This window comes from Macaca nemestrina, chromosome 2 (genome assembly GCF_043159975.1).
Source record: "Macaca nemestrina isolate mMacNem1 chromosome 2, mMacNem.hap1, whole genome shotgun sequence".
Lineage (NCBI taxonomy): Eukaryota > Metazoa > Chordata > Mammalia > Primates > Cercopithecidae > Macaca > Macaca nemestrina.
The window spans coordinates 145,146,658-145,166,197 of record NC_092126.1 but is presented as its reverse complement, the minus strand read 5'-3'; the positions used below and the strand labels follow the sequence as shown (position 1 = coordinate 145,166,197).

The 19,540-nt window shown below is 36.5% G+C and overlaps 1 long non-coding RNA gene across 1 annotated transcript; it reads left to right on the top strand.

The window, feature by feature from the left end:
- Window positions 1-721: 721 nt before the first annotated feature.
- On the top strand, window positions 722-5,038 carry LOC139361785 (uncharacterized). The gene is made up of 3 exons (XR_011619420.1): window positions 722-836; window positions 930-953; window positions 4,717-5,038. It is a non-coding gene; the product is annotated as an uncharacterized lncRNA (long non-coding RNA).
- The last annotated feature ends 14,502 nt before the right edge of the window (window positions 5,039-19,540 follow it).

Here is a 19,540-nt window from a genome sequence, read left to right as displayed (position 1 = left end):
TGTCCTCTGAACAGATTTTTATCAATCAAATCTTATTTTCCCAGTGACCTATACAATCATTTTAGAGTTTTCTTTGGCTTAGTTTGAATTCATCTGTCATTAGCAGTGGTTCTCAACATTTTGATTGAAAATATTTCTCCCCTGTCATTCTGCTATTCAATGGTGATGTTCAGTTGTTAAGCTATTCATGATAAAATGTAAACTTACTGAAATTATGAACTCCTTTGGAACAAAACTCTTCAAACATATAAATGTTTCCTTGACAATTCAGAATGACTCTGAATTCCCTGTTAGCCTAATTATTTGGAATGGATCATTACCTTCTATGGTTACTAATCTCCATGTGGTCACATTTATTAATATATTTTATTACTGTTTAAAGTGCTTTTTTGTTTACTGGTCCTATTCTCTGCTTTAGTACCTTGTAACAGTCCTGCTTCTTAGTTGCAATCAACAGAAGCTGGCTCACCCTAAAATAATGATAACAGAAACTTATTAAAAAGACATTGGCTAGCTCACAGAAATATTAGGAGGGCTAGACAACTATGCATACAATAAACAGCTGGAAAAATCACCCTAGATTTTATACCAGATCATGTTTGCTGAGAAAATTGCTGTTACTACAAAAATAGCAGGTGGGAGGGTCAGGAAGAGAAGAAGGAAAAAGGACAGGAGGTGGAGGAGGAAGAGTGGCACGTATTAGGTGGAGAGGGAAGAACGGCGGGTAGAAGGTAGAGGAGGAAGAGTGGCACGTATTAGGTGGAGGAGGAAGAACGGCGGGTAGGAGGTGGAGGAGGAAGAGTGGCACGTATTAGGTGGAGGAGGAAGAACGGCGGGTAGGAGGTGGAGGAGAAAGGTGGGGAGGAGAGATATTTTCTTGTTTTCTTTTTGGCTTTCCACATCTCATGTCAAAACTCTCTGCAGTCTAGCTGCAAGCCAGGCTGAGAAAGCAGGTATGCAGCATTCTCAAATCTTATTGCCGTAACTGAAACTTAATTGTCACAAAACTTCATAAATAGGATAATTTTTCATAGACAAAAAAGGATGTGCGGAGACCAAAATGAATACCACCTGCACGCTACAGCTCTTTAGTGCTATTTCATAAGTTGTGGAATGCTCACATTATATGAGTTTATAACATAATGATAAAACAGTAGAAACTACAAAAATGTAGAACAGAAAGGGAAATGCAGCCTGTTATACCCCAACTTGTAGATTTATAATGCCCATGAGCATCAAAAAAGTACCCTAAAGTTTCCATAGCAAAGAAATTTTGAAATAAAATTAAACCCAAAATGTTATAAATGTACTTGACTTTGAATTCTTATTTCTTTTCTTTCCTTTTTTTTTTTTTTTTTTGTTTTTGAGACGGAGTCTTGCTCCATTGCTCAGGCTGGAGTACAGTGGCACAATCTTGGCTCAATGTGGTCTCCAGCTTCCAAGTCGAAGTGATTCTCCTGCCTCAGCCTCCCGAGTAGCTGAGATTACAGGCACACACCACCGCACCCAGCTAATTTTTGTATTTTTAGTAGAGATGGGGTTTCACCATGTTGGTCAGGATGGTCTTGATCTCCTGACCTCGTGATCCACCAGCCTCAGCCTCCCAAAGTATGGAATTTTTTTTTAAAGACTGCTTTTATAGTAGACACTGCTAGATGTATATCCAACAACTAGTTCTACCCCCAACATTCCTTTTTTAACCTTGATTTGCAAAAGATGGTAACCTTAATTTGTGGAAGGTGGTATCTACCACCTTCCACATGTCCTTGTTCCCTTGAGGACAACTATCCCCAGATTCGAGCATACGTCCTACCTGACTAAGATGATCATGGTGGTCCTTGGCCACTGATTTGTTTTGCTTGGGCATGTGATACATTGCCATCCAATGAGATGTGAATGAAAGCTTGCTGGGAGTTTCTGGGAAGGTTTTTTCAATAACAGATAATTACAAGTAAGAATTGGACTCTATTCCTATGAGCTTTGTCATATTTAGATGTGATGTCTTTAATTATTGTAGCCATCTTACAACCCCAACATGGGGCCAGCCTGAGGACCAAATCTATGTAAAAAAGAATGCATCCCCATGAACAGCAAAGAAGTAGTGTCAACATCTGCATTGTTTCTCATTATGTAAAAGAGTATATTTGGTTTTCCCCAAGCTTTTCAGAAACATCCTAAATGAAATATATTGCATATCACGTAGAACATGTTATTCAGGATTTCCTTCAGAAACGATGAATATAAAATCGTCTGAAGTTCTAAGCCTTGGTTTTGGATACCACCTTCCCAGTAATTTTTTCCCTATGTATTACCAAACAAAATATTCTCCTTCTTGCATCATACTTGATAGCCTATATTTATTTGAATGTATAGTTGTAGCTGACTAATCAGGCAAATGAAGTCATTTTTGAAATCTCCTATGTTTAAGTCTCCCTTCTTGGCACAAATGTACACAAAACATCACATATGGCACCCTTTACTCAAGCCCTCTGGCACCAGACTCAGCATGACAGAGACAATATTGTTTAAATCTTGAATCAATATCTTATCATGCTGTTTGAGCATTCCCTGGTAGAGATGAGAGGAAAGCTTCTTTGCATGAAGGCAAAGAACTGTACACATTAGCTGGCACTTTACTTGCACGTTGTAAATGCGATCTCAACATGTACTGCCTTTACTTTGTTCTAGTATTGAATGGCAAACTCTTCATTGTCTGGAAGCCCAATAAATTGCTTGAAAACTAATTGTGGTTTGCAAAAAAAAAAAAAAAAAAAAGCGCTGCATTTGTAAAAACACTACTTAAAGGATGAAGAATTAAAGGAATTGATTGTTTGCAACAACATAGTAATCGGCAGATATGGAGTCTATAGTGACATAAGAACATTCCCCCCGGCTCTCTATTCCCAAACACAGCCTGCCACACTGTCCTTCTCGTCCTTCTCTCTACCTGCAGCTTCTCCTGGGACTGGCATAACCCTCAGCTTAGTAAGGGTGTGACAGATTTCTGCATAGCTGAACACTAGTTAGGCTGTGAGGGTGGAGAAATTAGCCAAGGAAGCAAGAACAGGGAAAGGGAACAAGAATGCAGCAGGGACTAATGCTCCTGCCCCTCCCTTACTCTCTCTCATTCTCACTCTAGCTCTTTTCTCTCAACTATTTCTGCAACTCAAATTTTCTTCTAACGTTCATGAAGATGAATAGGTAGATAGAGGGGAAGGGTGAGGAATTCAGCTACAAAAACAGAAGTTACAAGAAATTTATTTCTGGCAAGCTTTGGCTATTTTCTTTTAGTAGGTTTTTGCTACGTGTTCAGTGTTCACAAAATTCTGAATTCAGTTTTTTCTGTTTTTTACTAAGTGCTATAATTTGAATATTTGTCCCCTCCAACACTCATGTTGAAATTTAATCTCCAGTATTGCAGTATTGAGAAGTGGGGGTGAGTGGGTCATGAAAGCTCTCCCTTTTTGGATGGATTAATTTATTTATGAATTCATGAATTGATGAATTAATGGGCTGTCATGGCAGGGGAACTGGTGGCTTTGTTAGAAAAGGAAGAGATACCTGAGCTAGCACTCTCAGTCCCCTTGCATGCGATGCCCTGTGCTGCCTTGGGACTATGCAGAGATCCCCACCAGCAAGAAGGCTCTGTCTCACATGATGCAGCCTCTCAACCTTGGACTTCTCAGCCTCCATCACTGTAAAAAATAAATTCCTTTTAAAAATAAATTATCCAGTTTCAGGCATTCTCTTATAAGCAACAGAAAATGGACCAAGACACTATTTCTAAATAACAAATACAAATAACCCTAAATCCATTCAGTATCACATTTTTTTTCTTCTAGTATATGAGTTTATCTGTACATTTCTTTACTCCTTCGTACTATTCTGACTTCCACTAATTCATATTTCCTTGTTATACCCCCAAAGTTTTCATTGCAGCACTTAATTCTACTTCAGCAGTCAATGTAGAGATATATGATGTTATGTGAGCATATATTTTATATTTTGTTTATGATTCGTCATTCAACAAATTTACATTGAGGTTTCAATCTTTGAGATATTGAAGCGTGAAGACAGTTTGTGAATTTGATATTTTGTTCTTTGTCCTTTCATCTTATTCTTTCTTTCTTCCATAAAATTCACCCATTCATTTTACAAATATTTACATTGTACAAATAAAGCATTAAAGGTGCTTTCTTCTTTCCAGCTTTGGAAGTTTTTTTGAGCAACTAGAGTGATGACAAAGTACAGATCTGTCCATACTAAGCTGCTGCTCAGAACTCTTATCACAGTCCTCAGAATTCCAGATACAATGCTTAAGAGTCATTTGAAAAGATAATGGGATAGGATGTTGCCAACCTGAATAGGCACTCAGGATTTAATTTATTTTGGGGACAGATTATTTACTGAATCTTTACTAGATATTCCAGGCTGAGAATGTGCTAGCAATTCTCAACACTCGCCTTCAACTAAAGTCCTCTTCTACCTCTTTCCCAACAACTCCAACAACCACAAAAGATGAGTTGCTCTTTGTGTGGGCTGCTTTATAAGATGGTCCCTAGTGATCCCCAAAGTCAGGTATTCATGCGGATGCTTGGGTGTGGGCTGGCCCCAGTGACTCACTTCTCATAAACAGAATGCAGCAAAAGTGACAGGAGGCTACATCTGAAAGTAAATTACAACCTCTCTTCCTCTCTCATTTGCTCACTTTTATAGAATCCAGCTGCCTTGCTGTGCACTACCCCATGAGAAGCCCACATAGTAAGGAACTTAGAGCCAACAGCCTGCAATAAACTCAATCCTGCCAACAGCCGTGTGTGTGAGCCTAGCAGCAGATCCACTTCGGTGGAGGTTAAAGAGGACCCCAGCCACACTTGATATCTTGATTGTGGCCTTGTGAGAGACTTTGAGCCACAGAATCCAGTTAAACTGTGCCTGGACTCCTGATGCAAAGAGATTGTGAGACAGTAAAAATGTTGATTTAAGCCACAAAATTTTGGGGTAATTTGCTATACAGAAACACAGAATGTGTGTGTGTGTGTGTGTGTATATATATAATGTATATGTGTGTGCATATATAGAATGTGTATATATGTATATATACACATATATACACAGAATGTATATACAGGATGTATATATGCATATATACACAGGATGTATATATGTGTATATACACACACATATATACCGATAACTAAAGCTAATGATCGAATATAGACTATAGATAATATGATATATATAAGCTTATTAATACTTTTGTATGAGTATATACTTGTATACAAGTATATATTTGTATATAATTACTTAGCTGACTACATTTTTTTTAAAATCTGAAGGCCTCTTTGTTGTTAGATTGAGGGGATGTTGGGGCATCTTTAGAACCATAAGACAGAGTGCCTGACACATACCAGGTGCTTAAAATGTTTAAGGAGATAGTTTCTCAAAACTTTTTTTCCCGAAGCTTGAAACCTCACTAAATATGTAAGACACATTCTCAAAGAATTAGCTGTATATACAACTAACCTTGCTGGAGCATTGTCAGCTTTAAGAAGATAGAATAGTAGATAAGAGTTTGAGATCAAGTCAGACAGATATGAGTCTCAGTTACCCTTTTTTGAATCTGCTTCCACATCTGCTAAATGATAGTATTTTAATAATTACCTCATTGGGTTTGGGGGAGGATGAAGTGAGATGAAGAAGAATAACATTGTGTCTTGCACAAAATAAATACCTAAATGCTAACAATTATTACTGAGATTTTAAAGAAGTTTAATATATATGATCTCAATTATTAAAATAACCATTTGACATTGTTTTATCTGATTTTATTTTATAAACAAAGTCAGAGCAATTAGGTTGCTCATCCATTGGCACAAGGCTAGCCATAGTCATGTTGCCTGAGAATCACTTTAGAGTTGAACTACTTTAGTTAAATGAGATAATGAATAAATAGGGCTTACCTGGCCCCTGGTGTGTACTCAATAAGCATTAACTGGTATCATTGGGGTGTCAAGACAAGAATCTAGACTTTTTGACTCCAAGTATAATGGCCTTTCTATAACATAAGACCCATTTTCATTCATTCTTTAGTTATTCTGATTTTCCAGATGCTAACTCAACTAATGCCAATAACAAAACTAAGACATAAAAATAAAGGCAAGAACCACTGATGCAAACAAAAGCTTTTCTTTGCAGAGATGTCTGCAGACACTTCAGTAAAATGCAATATGAAAACATCGAAGCTTCAATTCCTTATTAACTGAGAAGGGATAGATATCTTAGCTATGTTAGAAATCTCTTTAGTTTTTTTCTATCTAATTATATTTGTCTGTATTACTAGAAAAAGGTTGTATTTATTGGGATAAATAAGTCTTTGGAGACTTTACAAATGAAGAGGACTTAATAAATAAAGACAGACTTGATGGCTCAAAAAAAAAAAAAAAAAAAAACCAAAAAAAAACCCAGGGATTCTATTTAGCATATGCATTGGTGGGTGTATTATAGTCTCTGTTACTGGAGAAAATGCTCTATAATAATTTTAAAGCCCTGCATTAATTTTTTTTTAATAAAAAATACAGGCTGGGTGCAGTGGCTCACACTTGTAATCCCAGCACTTTGGGAGGCCAAGGTGGGCGGATCACTTGAGGTCAGTAGTTCGAGACTAGCCCGGCCGACATGGTGAAACCCCATCTCTACTAGAAATACAAAAATTAGCTGGGTGTGGTGGCACATTCCTGTAGTCCCAGCTACTCAGGAGGCTGAGGCAGGAGAATTGCTTGAATCCGGGAGGTGGAGGTTGCAGTGAGTCGAGATCACGTCACTGCGCTCCAACCTTTGCAGCAGAGCGAGCCTCCATCTCAAAAATAAAATAAAATGAAATAAAATAAAATAAAAAAATACAGACATACTTGGGAATGAAAACAACTGTTGCACTCCAGCCTTTATAAACATTTTATGGTTGAAAACAGAACATGAATCAATTAATAAATACTGTTTGTACATGTAATGTTATTTGGAAGTCATCATGGCAAAAATTTCATTAAAATGCTATTCAAATCTAAAACTCATTATACTTTTCACTTACTTGTAATAGCCAAATCCCTTACTTCTTTCTCATTTCTTCAACCCCATAGAAAAACTTCCCACATCCCACATCAAAGGCTATATATGTCATCATTAAAATTAAAGGTAGGATGGGGATTTAGTTCTCAAGAACACCAAAGCACCTCTTTATATCATGTATGTGGTATTCTGCATAAATTTTATCTGATATTAATAAAAAGAAAACTACTCAACAATTATTTACTAAAAACTAAAGACAAAATGTCAGGCATTATTCTGAACTTTTTAGAGGTAGTATCTGATTTATTTCTTATAGAAGTTCTGTGAATCAAATATTATTGTTCACAGTGTGCACATGAAGAGATCAAGGCAGATGGAGATTAAGTCACTATCTTAGGAGCACATGACAAATACATGGTGGAGTCAGGATGTGAACCGTAGGCCATCTGAACCTCAGAGTCCATGTTCCTTACCTGCCACAGGAGTGGCAGAAAATGATGGTTATTGGCAAAGTATCAATTTGTGGGAAGAAAATCACATTTAACAAATAAGCATCATTTTCTATTATAATTTTTTCCCCAGATATTTAAACATCTGAATATAAAAGAATTCAGGTATTGGTAGACTGCTGGGGGAGGCACTTGTCATAAGCAACAACACCATGACTAGCAAGGTGACATTATCTTTCCCACTGAAAACCAGAGCACAGGAGCAGTGGCAGAGACTGTGTGCACAGGAGACAAACATGGGTGACAACATAGTTTTCTGGGTAATCCGAGCTCTCCAGCTTCACCCTTCTCTGCTCAGCCCCCACGAAGCTTTGGCAAGGCACAGAATAAAAAGGCATTTTATTTGAAAGAAGATGACGAATTGTGTCAGACTTTGTGAATTAAGGCATTCTGTAATGAAGCCAGAGCCTACACTGCATAGACTTTAGTGTAGATTAGGAAAGAATAAAGTCTTGATTATAGTTTCTGTTTTCTTTCAACCACCAGTCACACATTTCTTAGTGTATTTTTTTTTCTTATGTTATTCTTGGTAGCTGATAATAAACCTGACAGCAAGATACACTAACTTATTGCTTCAATGTGTTCTTTATATTCAGACTTTTGTTTATTTTCTTCAAGGGGCAATGAGCATTAAACTGAGAAAGACCCTTTTAGGCAATGATTTCTATATCTTAGGAAGTATAATAAATATTTTTGCAGTTTGCAAAGTAAATATTTAAAATATTTACTATTCTAAAGAAGTAAACATGCAGAGATAAATTTCCATTGAAACCAAACACATTTACTATATATTTATATTTCTTTTATTTTGGCAAGAACACTTAACATGAAATCTACTCTTTTAACAAATTCTTAAGGTGTAATAGAGTATTTATGCTTTTAATCAACAAATGTATATTGTACACATATTGTGTTCTATGCTTACTTTGGGGGCTCTGGGGACAGTTAAGAATAACTTAGATGCTTTTTAACCTTATATTCTAATAAGTAGAAATGGATTATTAAATCAGTATGCACTAATCAATTATAATGTAAACTAATCAATAATGAGGCTTCATCAAGATTGAGGTAACTACCCCACGGAATTTGCTAGACAATAGTTTATTATCCCAAGTTGCCTCAATAAAAATATCCCATATCACCATTTATTTGGACTTTATATGAAAATAGAATGGCCTTTATGAGGCTTCATTGTTGATTATTTTACATTATTATTGATTCATTAATCGATTTATCAATAATAGTGAAAGTGCTATTAAAAATCATTGCAATAAAAAGAAATCCCAACTTGACTTTTTATTTCTTCCTAAGAAACATGTCTTCTAATTGTAACTTGCGTATTTCTAAAGTCCATTCTATTTCCACATAAAGTCCAAATAAATGGTGATATAGGATATCTGTATTGGAGCAACTTGGGATAATAAACTATTGTCTAGCACTTTCCCTAGGGTAATTACCTTACGCTTGATGTCAGTGATTCCATTGGCATAAAGAGTGCTCTGAATATCATTCAACTCCCAAACTATCATGTGTGAAATGTTTGGCAGTAGAGAATGGGAATTGTGGCTAAGACAAGCAAGGAGGTCTATATCCATAAATCAGATTCTTAGATGTTTGAGAACAGTAATACTAAGCAAAACCAGTAATGCCATATCCTTACTGAAACTTTCCCTAATGTCATTAACCCATTTTAATGTGATCAAATTTTTACATTTTTTGAATGCCTCTGTCATCTCAATGGCATAATTAAGAAGAAGTTTAAAATAAACAGACTGGCATTGCAGACCGGCAATGCGGTATTATTTTTGTTTCCTCTTCTTGAATGTTTCTCACAAGCATGAAAGCACCTCACAACCGATATAGCAATGCACAAAATCCATTAGGTGATTGATTAGTGGCTGCTACAATTAAGATGGCTTGTGAGTGCATGCAACATCAAGACATATTATCGAATGAAAGGGTTCAGAAAACAGAGTTTACACAATCTGCATATTGTTTCATAAGGTCTAATTTGATTGATTTGATGCAATAAGAGGTGGGAAAAAGGTATCCCTCCAAAGCAAGCTGCAGTCCATGGTGGGATAGAGCCTGGCTGAGATCACCAAGGCCCACTGTAAAAATAAACAAACAAAAACTCCAACTTTGTACTACTAATACAGTAGGAACTCAGAAAAGAACCAGAAGTAGAGGGCAGAAGGGAGCAGAAAAATCATGCAGTGGGTTCTGAAGACTGAGAATTAGGTTCCTACTAGAGGTTGTCTGCATCAAGGACACCAAAGAAAGTAGTTTCATTAGAGTCCTCAGTAACCAAATAAAAGACTGAGACAGCATGGTGGCAGAGAGCCTGGCCTCTTAAGTAGGATTGCTTGGATTTGAATTCTGGTTCTGCCACTTACCATTATAGCAAGCTAAGTTGCTTGGCAAATTACTTAACCACTGCATGCCTCAATACCTACAGTTGTTAAGAAAAAAATGAGGATGTTGATAAGAGTGCCTATTTCATATGGCTTTTTTATAGATTAAATGAGATAGTCTATGCCATACTCTTAGAACAGTAACTCATACATAAGAAGATATTGTTATATATGAGATTATATACACACACATACACACATATATATATAATCACTAATTTGATGGCAGATTAAGAATGTTTGATGAGGTACATTGAATTTAAATCTCAAGTCCTGAATTTTAAGGTCAGGATGGAGCTTGATTCTTTTTTAAATCGACATTATTTCTGCTCAAAGAAACAAAAGAACTATCTAGTACTGTCACAATATTACTAGGAATAATCTTGATGAGAAGGACTTTTTTAAAAGTCCAGTTACTATAACACAAGCTTAAGAATCAGGAAACCCGGACAGGAATACTGGGTGGGTATGATCTATACTGAGCCACCAGATTACTGGCAGGGAGTTGTTGACCTGGAGTAGGACTGGTCCGAGGTTGACCAAGATGCAAAAGTTAAGTGGTTTCAGCTGTAGTAATTTGCAAGTAGAAGGGTCTAGAGCTGGACACAGCACTGTAACATTCAGAGGAAAACGGTTCTTTATTTATGGTTCTCAGCTGCTAGTAGAACGATGGCATATTTGCAGACAGAGGGATGGCTTCCTTAGGTACTTTGCAACTTATGAAGCCAGAAGGTAGGTCTCGTCTTATCTTGGTGGCATCTACCCACATCTCCTTTTCCTTCATGCCAATTCAAGTCCTGTACAAAAGCTTCCCTGTGAGTTCCTTTATAAAACAATGACCACTTATGTCTTGTAGCATACATTTGGCAGTTCAACTTTTTGTCTTGTCATCTTATTAGCAATAATATATTATTTTTGCTGAAGTTTAGAGTTTGACCATGTATTTCAAACACTTGTAAAGAAAGCTATTTCTTAACCTTATTATTTACTGTATGTAATGGTTAATTTTATATGTCAACATAACTGGGCTAAGACAGCTGGTAAAACATTATTTTTAGGTTGGTCTAAAAGGGTGTTTCTAGAGATTAGCATTTGAATCTGTAGACCGAGTAAGGAAGATCCACCCTTACAAGCGTAAATGGGCATTATCCAATCTGTTGAGAGCCTGAATAAAACAATAATGTGGAGAAGGGGTAAATTCTTTCTCTTCTGGAGCTGGGACATCCATCTTCTCTTGTTCTCTGACATCACAGTTCCTGCCTCACAGGCTTTCAGACTCTGGGACTTACACCGGTAATTTCTTTCTTTTCTTCTTCTTTTTTTTTTTTATTATACTTTAAGTTCTAGGGTACATGTGGATAACGTGCAGGTTTGTTACATATGTATACTTGTGCCATGTTGGTGTGCTGCACCCATCAACTCATCAGCACCCATCAACTCGTCATTTACATCAGGTGTAACTCCCAGTGCAATCCCTCCCCGCTCCCACCTCCCCATGATAGGCCCCGGTGTGTGATGTTCCCCTTCCCGAGTCCAAGTGATCTCATTGTTCAGTTCCCACCTATGAGTGAGAACATGCGTACACTGGTAATTTCTAATCCCAGTTTTCAGACCTTCAGCCTAGGACTGGGAGCTACATCATTGGCTCCCCTGGTTCTCAAGATTTCAGACCTGGACTGAATAACACCATTGGCTTTCCTGGGTCTCCAGCTTGCAGGCCACAGATCATGGGACTTCTTGGTTTCCATAACCAAGAGACACAATTCCCATAATAAATCCTCTAGTCTGCCTACCTATCTATCTATCACCTATTCATCCATCCACGATATTTGTTCTGCTTCTCTGGAGAACCTTGATTAATACACTTTCTCAGTTGTGGAGGACTCTTCATTTAAATTACAATACAATTCACTGAGGACAGGTCTCTGCAATAGATATCTTTGTATCTGTGTACGTAGCCCCCACCACTGACCACCATAGGGTCTAGCACAGTGATAATGAGAGACTAGTCCTGAATTAATCACAACTGAATATATATTATATATATATACACACACACGCACACACACACATATATATATTAATCATAACTAAATTGAATTGTAAATTAATCCCAAATGAAAACATATATATATGTGTGTGTGTGTATACATACATACATACATACATATGCATATGCATATACACATACATTTTTCCAGTTAGGGACAAACTAAATTGTGTTACCAGTGCATATCTTGATCTCCTGTGACTCATAGACTAGTGTGATTTGCTAGACAGAATGATGTTTTTTTGTGACAAGTCCTAATCTCAGATTCCCCCCCACAACACCTCTATTTTAAGTCTTTGTTACTGTTTTGAAGTTTCCAAGTTAAAACTGATTGCACTATTATGGAATAAGAAAACCAGAGGAGCTTTTTTTTTTTGGTTTTTATTTTTAAATTTGTGTCTTGTTTAAAGGCCTAGGAAATGGCCCTGCAACGCTAACCCGGGCTTTCTCAATTGATTGATCAGAGCTTTAGCTGATTTCCTTTTCTGGTGTGAAGCTCTTTCTCTATCCCAAGATATCAGTATATTCGTCCCTTTCTAATTTTCCAGGTCATTAGACAGCAGCCTTCAGAGAATTACCAGGTATTCACAAGACACCTCAGGAGATCTATACACTCCCAATGGAAGATCATCACTCAGGTCTTAACTCAGGTTCTGAAGTCACAACAAAGGCAAGGGATAAACAAAATCCTATTTCAGTTAAATAATTGGCTTTTATTAACAAATGATTTATTGAGGGCTGTAGTTTGGAATTATTCAAGTGTTTATGTAAAACTATTCTTTAAAAACGTACATGAAAATATAACTACCCAAGATTTGACTTTATTCCAGGCAATTAAGTTCCAAAAACATTTACTAAATAGCTACTTTGCACTTGAAATTTTTTTTCTTTCCTTATTTTGAATGTTGAAACCCTAAATATTCTAGTTATGCACTGTTGTTTGCAGGATAAGAGTAAAATATAAGTCCACGAGATTGGACCAACTCAAAAATTGAGTAGACCATGGATGATGTTTTAATGTTTAGAGTAAAGGCTTTAATTATTCTTTTAGTAGCAAAAAACACAAGACAAAAAATAAATACGAATTAAGGGATTTTGATAATTGGTGACGTTTTATCTAAATAAAGCAGCCTTTTGTGCATTACTACTACTGCCCCGTTGCCTGGCATGAGGCCCTAGAATGAGGAGCACTAGAGGTCTGATTTAACAACTTCAACTGTAATCCCTTGCTTTTGAGCATAGTATGAGAATATGAACAAAATTTCGGGACAGTTCAGGATTAGAATTCCACTGTTTCTACTTATTCAGTGTTATCTTAAAGGCAGATTATTCAGATACCAGCTTCTGCTTCTCATTTGTAAAATGGTAAGCACTTATATTTCTCTTTTGGGATTATTGTGATGTTTAGCATAATATTCATAAAGGAGCTAGCATGATGCCTAGTACATGAAAGTTTAGAAATGTTGTCATTTCTTTTAGTTAATGCCAAACACTTATGGCTACTTATAAATCTTCTCATGCATGATTTCATCGTAGTACATTTTTCTTGATCTTCTTTCATTCACATGTACTCTCCAACTTTCAAAGTGCAAGAGATGTAGTCTGGTCTACATAGACAGATTTAAGTTTTAAATTCCTAGCATTGCCTATATTCTTGTCTCTTTGAACATGTCACTTAAAAGAACATGGGAAAATAAAGAGATCCAGGTCCATACAAGTTAGACATTCTTGTCTTTGGAGTCAGATGGATTTGTATTTAAATCCTAGCTTCACTTTTTACTAGCTGATTAGTCTTGGGTAAACCTCTATACTAAGCCTTAACTCTCTCCAGTGGAAAATAGGAAATAAATGAAAAAAAAAGAATAAATATATGTAGTTCATCCATCACATGAAATAATATTCAGCAATTAAAAGAATAAACTGAATAACATACATATGGATATATATCAGTAAATATATACACACATATATAAGTATATACATATGACATATAACATATATTTATACATAGTACAGAATATATAGCATATTTACATAATGTCTATATATTTTTATATTCTCATTTTAAATATATCTCAAAATAACATTGAAAAATTCAAGATATAAACTAGCAAATATGGTTTGTTAAAATTTATACAAAACATCTATAAAAACACTAGTTATTTATAACTACATATATGTATTACAAGCACTAAAAAGTGAGTATTTTTAAAGTATCAGAGATTTTAATGTATTAAAATTTTATGAGCTCCCAGAAGATTGAGGCAGGAGGATTACTTGAGCCAGGAGTTCAAGATCTGCCCGAGCAACATAGCGAGACTCTGTCTCTATAAAACATTTAAAAAAAATTAGCTGGGGGCTGTGGCATCTGTTTGTAGTCCCAGCTACTGAGACAATTGGATCCTTTGAGTCCAGGCATTCAAGACCAGCCTGGGCAATGCAGTGAGACCTTGTCTCTAAACAAAACAAAACGAAAACTGAAAAGTTTTGCTTCTGAGGAAAGTGGTGAAAAGGGAACAAGGGGATTATTAAAAGGAATTTCGATCTATGCCAACAATTTTATTTTTAAAAATGCAGGCAAGTAATAAAATATGCTGTAGGATGTCAGTTCTGGGTATTGGGTTATACATATTTTCTTTAATATTCTTTATATTGCCTCAATATTTTAAAATTATGGGAACTAATTTTTAATATGGTCTGAGGATTAATATAAAATGGTTAGTAAAGTACAGTTTACTAACTTTACTTTAACTTCCTTCTTTAGTAAGAAGTAAGTTGTTGTCAGAAACCGAACGGAGTCATGGACCCCTCTCAGGAATTGTGTGAGGGCCTACTGAAGTGAGCATGCTGGGGAATCCTCCTGGGACAAACGAAGTAAGGATGCAAGGAATCACAGAGGCACCAGGACCAGACATCTATCTTTCTTGATGCAGGCATTGCCGCCTGGCAGGAGACTCCCAAGAATGGCCTCAGATAATGAAGGGCTAAGCGGGATATCAAGAACACAGTCCTAGAATTTGGGGCCTGAACAGCTTAGTAGCTGGAGGTTTTCCCAGACAGGTTCAGTAAATATCTGCCATCTAACTTTGAGTCTGAGGTATATACAGGCAATATCTCAGTGGAAACCTGCAGGCTGCAACACCGGAAGACAGATGTCGTAGCCCCATTCCAGTGGTAGATATTGTGGCTGAGAACAAATCTCCTAAGTGCATTTAAGTCTCAACTTTCTCTTGGGGGACTGTTTTTGATCATGATTATTTCAGAGGGCTGCAGTACAGAACACATGAAGTAACAAAATGTTAGAAAATTCTCCATAAAGTATGATGTACTTGGAGGCCTGATACTACTTAGGTTAAAAGCATAGGCAAGAACCTTATCAGGTTTGGGTCCACACTTCGATTCTCACTCTCAGCTGTGTTACCTTAAACAAGTTCTTAACATCTATAAGCTGCAATCTCTTCATAGGTAAAATGGAGATCATAATAACCCTCACCTCCATACCGTTAGGATATGAAAAATATAATACATCCACACCTTCATTATGACACATATAGAAAAGTCCAGGTTGGGTGCAGTGGCTCATGCCTGTAATCCCAGCACTTTGGGAGGCTGAGGTGGGTGGATCACCTGAGATCAGGAGTTTGAGACAAGCCTGGCCAATATGGTGAAACCTCATTTCTACTAAAAATACAGAAATTAGCCAGGTGTGATGGCGGGCAACTATAATCCTAGCTACACAGGAGGCTGAGGCATGAGAGTCACTTGAACCTGGGAAGTGGAGGTTGCAGTGAGCCAAGATCGAGCAACTGCACTCCAGACTAGGCAACAGAGTGAGACTTTGTCTCAAAAAAAAAAAAAAAAAAGTCCATAAAAAGTTAATTTTAGATATTGTTGTATTTATTGTTAGTATTATTATTAAAATGAAATCATTAATTAGGAATCAGAGACTTGGCTTATCATCAACTCCTATAAAATTTTGTTATTTATTTTATTTTATTTATTATTTATTAAATTATATAACTATTTAATTAAAAATACTTATATAATTTTTAAGAAATTATATAATTTCTTCCCTTTATTGTTCTTCTTGCTGTTGTTCTCCTCTTCCCCCTTCTCCTTCTTTTTTATCTCTTCCTCCTACTTTCCCTTCTTGAAATGAAAAACATTTAGGAAAAACCCTGAACTAGGCACTGAAAGACCACAACATTTGGACATACCAGTACTTCATCTGAGCCAGAACATCACAGATAACACCGCTTAACACAAAAAACAAAAGCAAAGATTTAAGAAAATGCTTAGAGTTATTCACTGCATACTTATAAAAGTAAATCTAAGGCTGCAATTTAAGTTACTTCCTAAGCACCCACATGATTTGGCCATTTCTAGCCATCACCTACACTATTATATTGTTTGGTTTGTCATAAACATGATACAATTTTTACTGGAATAAGTGGGTTTTTCAAGACACTATATCCCTCTTCCAAAAATACAAAATATTATTATAAGCAGAAAGTAACAGTAAAATAAACACAATGAAATAATGTGATTAAATTATCATTAGATACCATTTCCTGCATCTGATTCTGAGCCTGAGGCCTCTTTCTTCTTTCAAAAAACACAAGATTATCACACACCACCAAATTGACTCCTTTTTGATATAATTAGAATGATGATTCACTTAAAGATTTAAAGTAATTTAGTATTATATCCACATATTATCTAACACTACTATTTATATACTTCAAGGCCAATCTCCCATTTGAAATTACTGCTCTCATCCAACACACAGAGTATTTGCTGTTCTATATCCTTTTTGTCATTTTCTGCACAGGTCCTGACACTTAGAATAGTCCTGGCCATCTTTTTCACTTAAAGAAGAATAAGGGGCCGATATCTCTAATATAAATAAAATTTTAAAAATTGGAAAAGTGGACAAAAGACATACAATTAATGAAGAAAGATATGAAAATGGTTTTTAAACATATGAAAATATTCTCATTACCTTATGCTGGGATAGATGCAAATTCAAATGATACTGAAATACGATTTCATATCTATCACATATGCAAAAATTGACAAACTCCTGTAATTGCATAGGACTTCTGCAATGTCTGTATACATTTATATATTTCTGGCAGCCTCCTGTGTGACTTGGAAGTATCACTAGCCATGGTTAAATAAATAGTTTTCTGCTGCTATTCTTCCAGCGGCAAAACTGTTCTCAAACTTCGGTGTGTGTGAGAATCACTGGAGAAATTGGTACAGCTGCAGAGGCCAGGCTATATCAGCCTTCCACAAGCTAACCCAAGACTCTATATTCTCAGTTAGCTCTTCACGTGATTCTTATACGCCATTATTTGAGAACCACTGCCATAGACCCATGGAACAACTGAAACAGAAACACCTAAAATTTCAGATACCTGCTTCTGAGGTTCTTTTTTTTTTTTTTTTTTTTTTGAGACGGAGTCTCGCTCTGTCGCCCAGGCTGGAGTGCAGTGGCCGGATCTCAGCTCACTGCAAGCTCCGCCTCCCGGGTTCACGCCATTCTCCTGCCTCAGCCTCCGGAGTAGCTGGGACTACAGACGCCCGCCACCTCGCCCGGCTAGTTTTTTGTATTTTTTAGTAGAGACGGGATTTCACCGTGTTCGCCAGGATGGTCTTGATCTCCTGACCTTGTGATCCGCCCATCTTGGCCTCCCAAAGTGCTGGGATTACAGGCTTGAGCCACCGCGCCCCGCCCTGCTTCTGAGGTTCTTGATATGATATTCTAATTTGAAAGTGCTCCATGTTTCTCTCTTGCTCTCTCTGTTTTTCTTTCTCTCTTTTATGTGTTAAAATATGTATGCCAATCTTAGAGGCTACTTTTCATTCTACAATTTCTGCTACCGTGCAGGAATTTGGCTTTCCTGGAACTCTTCAAATGGAAATGTATATATTGTACATATAATACTACAAGACAGCCCATTTTAAGCATAACTCTATATTTGGTGAAAATATACCCCAATTTTTAAAACAATGATAATAGACAAAACAATCTTTTTTAACCTAGTGGTATGTACAGATGTGCATACACATGCAAGCACACTTACATGTCTTTTTGAGCTAAAATATAACACTTCTAGAAACAGATGTACTATTATACAACTTTGCATCAGCTAAAGGACCTGGCAATTGTCTAGCTTAAAGTCAACATTATAGATAGCTTTAGATATAGAAATGTGTATATATATGTATAAATATGTTACATGTATTTATAAAATATGTCTATAGCTATATATTTATACATGCATATATAAAAATATAGATAAACACATATTTTAATAAATGATCCCTGAATCTCCAGGGATCATTTTTAAAAACATGTCTAAAATACTTCAGAGGCTTCCATTTAGACTCAAACTCAATGTTCCTCAAAATGTAGTAATAAAAACATTTAAAGCCCAAATGCTTGATAAAAATTCCAGTTCCTGTGTTCCACCCTAGTCCTGCTAAACGAGAATCTTTCTAACTGAGGTCTGAAAACTTACAATTCTATTAAGCTTTTCCCCATTACAGACAAGCTCCTGGAGAGCAGGCATTTTTGTCTCTTATTTACCACTGTCTTCTCCATGTCTAAAACATTCTTGGCACAGAGAAGAGCAAGCACTTGATAAATATGTGTTAAATGTATGAATGAAATAAACTGCCGAGATCATTAGGAGATTCTGATTCGCACTATTATTTGAAATTGTGATTCAGTCCTTCAACCTAAATGTAAGGGACTTTCCCTTACTTGACCCCACCCTGCCACACAAACACACACATATACAGGCAGGTTTCAAAATTAAGACAGTATAGAATTCATTCCATAACAGAAGATGTGGAGGCAGAATATCCAGTCAGCTTCTCAGCCTGTGGTTTCACTGGAACTCTCCATGTTTCTGAAATTGTTTTCCCTGCGTTACTGGAGTGAAGTTGAATGTTTATTTTCATTCCCAGCATATTGTTCCTCAATAAGTCAGACACTAGACCTATCACTATGGAGAAGCAGTTCTTAAGTAGGGGAGATTTTGCCTCCAAAATAACGTTTGGCAATGTCTGGAGTCATTTTTATTACCAAGACGGGGGCCTGGGCTGGGAAGGAGGTGTGCTGCTGGCATCTTGTATGTAAAGGCTAAGAATGCTACAATGGAGAGGACAACCCCAAACACAAATTGTTTGTCAGTAATAAAATGTCAGTAGTGCTGCTGTTGAGAAATTTGGCTACAGAATAATAGGTAAGTACTCTGCATCATGTCCTCAAAGAGGACGAAGTTTTAGCTAGAATTGTTTCTTTAATAAGAGCTCCAGTGTATCCAGTTCTCTCCATTTTCATAACCACTCTCCCTATACAAGATACTATCACATTTCATCTGAACTGTTACTAGTTCATCTTCAGTGGCTAAACATAACACATATTCCTCCACAGTTGAAAATAAAACTTCATGCTTTTAATTGCCTTTAGAATACAATTCAAGCTTTTA